This window comes from Artibeus jamaicensis, unplaced genomic scaffold (genome assembly GCF_021234435.1).
Source record: "Artibeus jamaicensis isolate MK-2021 breed Jamaican fruit bat unplaced genomic scaffold, CSHL_Jam_final contig_241, whole genome shotgun sequence".
Lineage (NCBI taxonomy): Eukaryota > Metazoa > Chordata > Mammalia > Chiroptera > Phyllostomidae > Artibeus > Artibeus jamaicensis.
The window spans coordinates 1,538,053-1,546,425 of NW_026521509.1; the positions used below are offsets into that span (position 1 = coordinate 1,538,053).

General features: G+C 35.7%; 1 non-coding gene across 1 annotated transcript; it reads left to right on the forward strand.

Moving 5' to 3' along the window:
• Positions 1-2,068: 2,068 nt before the first annotated feature.
• On the forward strand, positions 2,069-2,272 carry LOC119050663 (small nucleolar RNA SNORA73 family). The gene has a single exon (XR_005082799.2). It is a non-coding gene; the product is annotated as a small nucleolar RNA SNORA73 family (small nucleolar RNA).
• Positions 2,273-8,373: the final 6,101 nt, after the last annotated feature.

Genomic DNA, 8,373 nt, shown 5'->3' on the forward strand with positions numbered 1-8,373 from the left:
GAACAGCACAGGTTGAAAGGTACTTATCATCAGGTTAACATTTTACTCAAGTTAGAAAGGGGAGACATTTATTAATAGCCATTTATTAATTCTTTTTCATTAGAATTACATCCAGTAAACTGCTTTATTTTGAATGGTTCTAAGTGGTTTACTCTTGTCAGTAATGATTTAAAAATAAGCATGGAAATCGCGGTTCAAATCCCAGTCAGGGCACATACAGGGGTTGCAGGCTGGTTCCCTGCAGGCCAGTTCCCAGCAGGGGAGGCACAAAAGGCAACCATACATTGATGTTTCTCTCCCTCTCTCCTTCCCTTCCCATCTAAAGATTAAAAAAAAATAAGCATGGAATTTTTCTAGAGGTTCTAATGATTTGCTCTAAAGTTATGTCCATTAAAATCTCTATGTTTGTAGAGTATATTTTTCAAACCACTTTCATATACAAGTAATTGTCTTTTCATATGAAGGCATATAGCTATTTATTTTAAAGCATAAACCATAGTATTCTTGGTTTGTTGAATATGCAATTGCAATAATATAAAAATAAAACTAAATAAAAAATTGGCTTCTGATTCCCACATGATATCCTAAATGAACATGGCTTTTTAGTCACTAGAAAATCACAAAATGCCAGGAAAAAATACAATACAAAAGTTTTAAGTAGTCAATGATGAAAAGATAAAAGTACATTAAATCACAAGCAAGATCAATATAATCTACACAAGATACATGCTTTTATAAATGTACAATGTTCTTAGGGGCTATTTATTAAAAATTTTTGATAGCTTGAGCAATTTCTGATAAAAGCAATACATTTATTAATGTCAACTATCTTTTACATATCCAGTACTCCTAGGATCCCCAACTATTTAAATATTTGTAGCCATAGGTCTTGGTATGTGGTTAACTAATATTTTTATAAGAGAAATGTCATAATTTTTTGATTTATAGTTTTCTACTTTTATTATATAATTTGTTTTCGATTTCAAAGTTATCAATTGCTGTTGACTATCCTATACCAACTATTTTTTTGTTTACTAACAGAAATTCAAGTTTTTTCAGAGTATCAATGTACCAGATTGAAATACCTAATTTCTCAGCCTCCCTCAGGTGTGAATTCATTCTTAATTATAAGACACTATTATCTCCACACAGTTTTACCTTTGGACCTTCTGCCTGTCCAACTGTTGTTTTAAAGATATCAGGTATCATTTGAGCACTGAACCCTTTCAAAAGCTTGTGAACATAAACACTTATGTATATTTTCCTTTAGAAATTACACGAAAACCTTTAAAATTATCTTAAGAGCTGGCTTATATAGAAGCGTTATTTAGGTTATCGATTCAGGAAGGTATGAATAACTGAGTATACAATCTGCTTCTTCTATTGTGAGCAAAGAGGTCATCAGTGGTTATGGATAGGAAATTTTATTTTATTTTTATATTTTAAAATATTTTATTTATTTATTTTTAGAGAGAGGGAAAGGGAAGGAGAAAGAGTGGGAGAGAAACATTAATGTGTGGTTGCCTCTCATGTTTCCCCTACTAGGGACCTGGCCTGCAACCCAGGCATGTGCCCTGACTGGGAATTGAACCAGCGACCCTTTGCTTCACAGGCCTGTGCTCAATCCACTGAGCTACACCAGCCAGGGCTGGATAGGAAATTTTATAGGGAGCATGCAACCTGGACCTAAAAGTGTCTAAGAGGTCATGGAATGTACATTGTATGTTACAGCACATAGTAAGGGACAAATATATTTAGAAGGATAGGCAAACTCATCTTGAACTTGCTATATCAAAAGTATATTAGCAAATTCCTTAAATGATACATGACACTTCATATCATCAAAGACCAAATGTGTTCATTCTGTCCAATGACATGAAATAATTTGTACTAAAGAAGTTCTGGAATGTGTTTATTCTATTTCCTTGCTTGATGTATAAGGGCAGGCAAGTTCATGGTGAATTTGTGCAGGGGTGTACAACCTTTTGGCATCTCTGGGCCACACTGGAAGAAGAGTTGTCTTGGGCCACACATTAAGCACACAAACACTAATGAAAACCGATGAGTACCAACATGCATACCCCAGGAGGTCTCTGTCCCTGGGCTCTATCCAGGTGGTGTAGGGGAGCACAGGGCTCTATCCTGTTATGCACAGTCCCGTTCCTCAATGTTGGAGAGAAAGCCCGGCCTTGAGTCTGCCCCTGCATATTCCTACAGCTTCTCAGAGTCCTTTGGACAGTGACTGAGGAGACAAACCATGCAGGAAACATTTAGTTTTAAAAAAGTAAAAAAAAAACAAAACTGATGAGCAAACAAAAGTTTTCTTTTCTTTTTTATTTTTTTAAATTTTATTTTATTTTATTTTATTTTATTTTTATAAATAAAGTTTTATTGGAACATGGCCAGGTCTATTTGGTTTTTTTTTGTTTTGTTTTGTTTTTGTTTTTGTTTTACTGTTTTTTAAAAATTTTATTTAGTTATTTTTCAAGTACAGTTTTTTGTCTATTTTTCCCATCCCAGCCTCCCCTGTCCCTTGCTCCCCACCTCCCTCCCATTTCTACCCCCTTAGTTCTCCTCCCTGTGTCCTTCCTATTTGTTCCTCCAAATCCCTCCCCCTTTTCCCCCTTAACTTCCCTTCCTTCTCCCCTCTGGTCACTATCCCCTTGTTCTCTATTTCAGTGTCTTTGTTTTTTTTTTTTCTGCTTGCTTGTTTGTTTTGTTGTTTAGCTTCCTGTTAAAGGTGAGATCATATGGTATTTTTCTTTCAGCACCTGGCCTATTTCACTCAGCATAATGCTTTCCAGTTCCATCCATGTTGTTGCACAGGGTAGTAGCTCCTTCTTTCTCTCTGCTGCATATAATTCCATAGTGTATATGTACCACAATTTTTTGATTCATTCATTTACTGATGGGCACCTGGGTTGCTTCCAGCTCTTGGCTATTGTAAATTGTGCTGCTATGAACATTGTGGTGCACAGGTTCTTTGAAATTGATGTTTTAGAATTTTTTTCTTTTTAAATTATATTTTATTAGAGGTGACATACAATATTTTACTGGCCTCAGGTGTACAACAGTGATTGGACATTTATGTAACTTAGGAAGTGATCACCCCAATAAGTCCAGTACCCATGTGACACCATATTTATTAAAATATTATTGACTCTATACCCTATGCTGTACTCTATATTCCTGTGACTATTTTTTAACTGCCAACTTACACTTCTTAATTCCTTTCCTTTTTAAAATTTTATTGCTTCAACTCATTCCTGTCTGGTAACATTAACTATCTATGAGGCTTGTTTCTGTTGTATTTGTTCATTTATTTTGTTTTTTAGATTTTACATATAAGCAAAATCATATGGTATCTGTCTCTGTCTGACTTATTTCACTTAGCATAATATCCTCTATGTTCATTCAAGTTGTCAAAATGGTTAAAATTTTACTTTTTTGTTTAGGCCTTGAAATACTTTATCATTTATAAGTTTCACTTTTTTTAACCCTTTTCTCTATCATTGGACACTTAGGTTGCTTTCATTCCTTGGCTATTGTAAATAATGCTGCAATGAACATAGGATGCATGTAACTATTTGAATTATTATTTTCAATTTCTTTTTTTTAATAATTAATTTTATTTAGTTATTTTTCAAGTACAGTTTTTTGGTCTATTTTTCCCATCCCAGCCTCCCTCGTCCCTTGTTCCCCACCTCCCTCCCATTTCCACCCCCCTTAGTTCTCCTCCCTGTGTCCTTCCTATTTGTTCCTCCAAATCCCTCCCCCATTTTCCCCTTAACTTCCCTTCCTTCTCCCCTCTGGTCACTATCCTCTTGTTCTCTATTTCAGTGTCTTTGGTTTTGTTTTCTGCTTGCTGGTTTGTTTTGTTGTTTAGCTTCCTGTTAAAGGTGAGATCATATGGTATTTTTCTTTCAGCACCTGGCCTATTTCACTCAGCATAATGCTTTCCAGTGCCATCCATGTTGTTGCAAAAGGTAGTAGCTCCTTCTTTCTCTCTACAGCATAGAATTCCATTGTGTATATGTACCACAATTTTTTGATCCATTCATTTACTGATGGGCACCTAGGTTGCTTCCAACTCTTGGCTATTGTAAATTGTGCTGCTATGAACATTGTGGTGCATAGGTTCTTTGATACTGATGTTTTAGGATTCTTAGGATATAATCCCAGCAGTGGAATTGCTGGGTCAAAAGTCAGGTCAATTTTTATTTTTCTGAGAAAATTCCATACTGTTTTCCATAATGGTTGTACCAGTCTGCAGTCCCAACAACATAGAACTAAGGACCCATTTTCCCCACAACCTCTTCAACATTTGTTGTTTGTTGCTTTGTTTATGATAGCCATCCTGACTGGTGTAAAGTGGTATCTCATTGTGGTTTTAATTTGCATCTCTCTGATAGCTAACGATATTGAGCATCTCTTCATGTGTCTCTGGATGTTCTGTATGTCCTCCTTGGAGAAGTGTCTGTTCAAGTCCTTTTCTCATTTTTTAATTGGGTTGGGTGTCTTCTTAGAGTGGAGTATGTAAGTTCTTTGTGTATTTTGGAGATTAAACCTTTGTCTAAGATATCATTGGCAAATATGTTTTCCCATACAGTTGGTTGTCTTGCTAATTGAATACTGTTTTCTTTAGCCACACAGAAGCTTTTTATTTTGATGAGATCTCATTTGTTTATGCTTTCCTTTATATTCCTTGCTCTATGGGACATATCAGTAAAAAGTTGCTGCATGAAATATCTGAGATTTTCTTGCCGATGTTCTCCTCTACGATTTTAATGGTGTCACTGCTTATATTTAAGACTTTTATCCACCTTGAATTTATTTTGGTGTATGGTGTAAGTTGGCGCTCAAGTTTCATTTTTTTGCACATAACTGTCTAGTTCTGCCAACACCATTTGTTGAAGAGGCTATCTTTACTCCATTTTATGTTACTGCCCCCTTTGTCGAATATTAATTGACTGTAGAGACTTGGGTTGATTTCTGGGCTCTCTGTTCTGTTCCATTGGTCTATGTGCCTGTTTTTATGCCAGTACCAGGCTGTTTTGATTATAGTGGCCTTGCAATACAGTTTGATATCAGGTATTCTGATCCCTCCTTCTTTGTTCTTCTTTCTCAAAAGTGCACCTGGTATTCGGGGTCATTTATGGTTCCATATAAATTTGTGAAGTGCTTGTTCTATGTCTGTGAAATATGCCATTGGTACTTTAATAGGTATTCCATTGAATCTGTATATTGCTTTGGGTAGTATGGACATTTTGATTACGTTAATTCTTCCAATCCATGAACAAGGTATATGTTTTCATTTGTTTGTGTCTTTCCTGATTTCTTTCTCCACTGAGGTGTAGTTTTCTGCATACAGGTCTTTTATCTCCTTAGTTAGGTTTATTCCCAGGTATTTTATTTTTGTTTTTGCTATATCAAATGGGATTTTTTCCTTGATTCATGCTTCTGCTGATTCATTGTTGGTATACAGAAATGCCTTTGATTTCTGGATATTGACTTTGTATCCTGCTGTTTTGCCAAATTCATTAATTAGTTTGAGCAGTTTTTGGGTATAGTCTATAGGATTTTCCATGTACACTATCATGTCATCTGCAAACAGTAACAGTTTTGCTTCCTCCTTTCCTATTTGGATGCCTGTTATTTCCTTTTCTTGCCTGATCGCTGTGGCTAAAACTTCCAATACTATATTGAATAGAAGTGGTGAAAGTGGACATCCTTGTCTTGTTCCTGATCTTAGTGGAAAAGCTTTTAGTTTTTTCCCATTGAGTATGATATTGGCTCTAGGTCTCTCATATATAGCCTTTATTAATTTGAGAAATGCTCCCTGTATTCCCACTTTGCTGAGTGTTTTTATCATAAATGGGTGTTGTACCTTATCAAAAGCTTTTTCCACGTCTATTGATATGATCATGTGATTTTTGTCTTTGCTTTAGTTTATGTGATGTATTAAATTTACTGATTTGTGAATATTGAACCATCCTTGCATCCCTGGGATGAATCCCACTTGGTCATGGTGTATGATCTTTTTGATATATTGTTGGATGTGATTTGCCAATATTTTGTTGAGGATTTTAGCATCTTTGATCATCAGCGATATTGGCCTGAAGTTCTCTTTCTTTGTTGTGTCTCTATGTGATTTTGGAAATAGGATGATGCTGGCTTCATAAAAAGAATTTGGGAGTTTTCCATCCTTCTGATTTTTTGGAATAGTCTGTGGAAAATAGGAGTTAGCTCTTCCTTAAAGTTTGTAGAATTCTCCTGTGAAACCATCTGGACCAGGGCTTTTGTGTGATGGGAGTTTTTTGATTACTGCTTCAATTTCTTTTGCTGTTATTGGTATATTTAGATTTTATGGTTCTTTTTCACTGAGTTTTGGAAGATTGTATTTTTCTAGAAATGTGTCCATTTCCCCTAGGTTTTCAAATTTCTTGGCATACAGTTCTTCATAATAATTTCTTACAATCCCTTCTATTTCTGTGGTATCAGTTGTAATCTCTCCTTTTTCATTTCTGAATGTGTTTATTTGTGTCCGTTCCCTTCTTTTCTTGATGAGCCTACTTAAAGGCTTGTCTATTGTGTTTATCTTTTCAAAAAACCAACTCCTGTATTCATTGATCCTTAGAATTGTGCTTTTAGTTTGTATGTCATTTAGTTTTGCTGTGATCTTAATTATTTCCTTCCTTCTATTTGCTTTGGGCTGTTTTTGTTGTTGTTCCTCGAGTTCTTGCAGGTGTAGAGTAAGGTTGTTTGTTTGAAATGTTTCTATCTTCTTTAGGTAGGCCTGTATTGCTACAAACTTGCCTCTCAGGACTGCCTTCGCTGTGTCCCATAAGTTTTTGGTTGTTGTGAGATCATTTTCATTTGTTTCCAGAAGTGTTTTGATTTCTTTCCTAATTTCATTCTTGACCCATTTGTTGTTTAATAGGATATCATTCAGTCTCCATGATTTTGCATGCTTTGGGTATTTTCCTTTGGAGTTGGTTTCCAATTTCAGTCCCTTGTGGTCAGAGAAGATGCTTGGTATGATTTCAATTTTCTTGAATTTTTTGAGGCTCGTTTTGTGTCCTATCATGTGGTCTATCTTTGATAATGTTCCATGTTCATTTGAAAAGAATGTGTATTTAGCTTCTTTGGGATGAAGGGCTCTATATATATCAGTTAAGTCCATTTCATCTAGGGTGTTGTTTAATGCCACTATATCTTTGTTGATAATTTGTTTGGAAGATCTGTCCATTTTTGATAGTGGGATGTTAAAATTCCCTACTATAATTGTGTTGCTGTCAATATCTTTCTTGAAGTCCTCTAAGATTTTCTTGATATATTCGGGTGCCCCTATATTTGGTGCATATATGTTTACAATGTTAATGTCTTCTTGGTGGATTCTTCCCTTGAGTATAATGAAGTGACCTTCTGGGTCTCTGTTTATGGCCTTTTTTTTTTTGAAGTCTATTTTGTCTGATATGAGAATTGCTACCCCAGGTTTTTTTTCTTGTCTGTTTGTTTGGAAAACTTGTTTCCAGCCTTTCACTTTTAGTCTGTGATGATCTTTTGTCCTGAGGTGGGTCTCTTGTAGGCAACATATGTGTGGGTCATGCTTTCTTATTCATTGAGCTATTCTGTGTCTTTTGATTGGACCATTTAATCCATGTACGTTTAAGGTTATTATTGATAGGTACTTATTCATTGCTTTTTTTGTACCTGTGTTCCTCTCTGTCTCCCTCTAATCCTTCCTTTCCTTAAAGCAGTCCTTTTAGTATTTCTTGTAGAGCTGGTTTGGTGGAGGCGTATTCTTTTAGGCTTCTTTTGTCTTGGAACCTCTTTATTTGGCCATCTATCTTGATTGAGAGCCTTGCTGGGTAAAGTAGCCTTGGTTGTAGGCCTCTGTTTCTCATTACTTGGAATATTTCTGGCCATTCTCTTCTTGCCTGAAGTGTTTCCATTGAGAAGTCAGTAGCTAACCTTATTGGGGCTCCCTTGTATGTTATTTCTTTTTTCTCCCTTGCTGCCTTTAAGATTCTCTCTTTGTCTTGGAATTTTGCCATTTTGATGATGATGTGTCTTGAAGTGGGCCTCTTTGAGTTCCTCTTGATTGGGACTCTCTGTGATTCCTGGATTTGTGAGACTTTTTCTCTTATCAAATTAGGGAAATTTTCTCTCATCACTCCTTCAAATATGTTTTCTATCCCTTGTTCTTCTTCTTCTCTTGCTGGTATTCCTATTATTCGGATATTGTTACGTTTCATATTGTCTTGCATTTCTCTTAATCCCTCTTCATTTTCTCTGAGCCTCTTTTCATTTTCTTGCTCTTTCTGTGAGATGCTTTCTACCTTGTCCTCCAAGTCACTAATCCTATCCTCC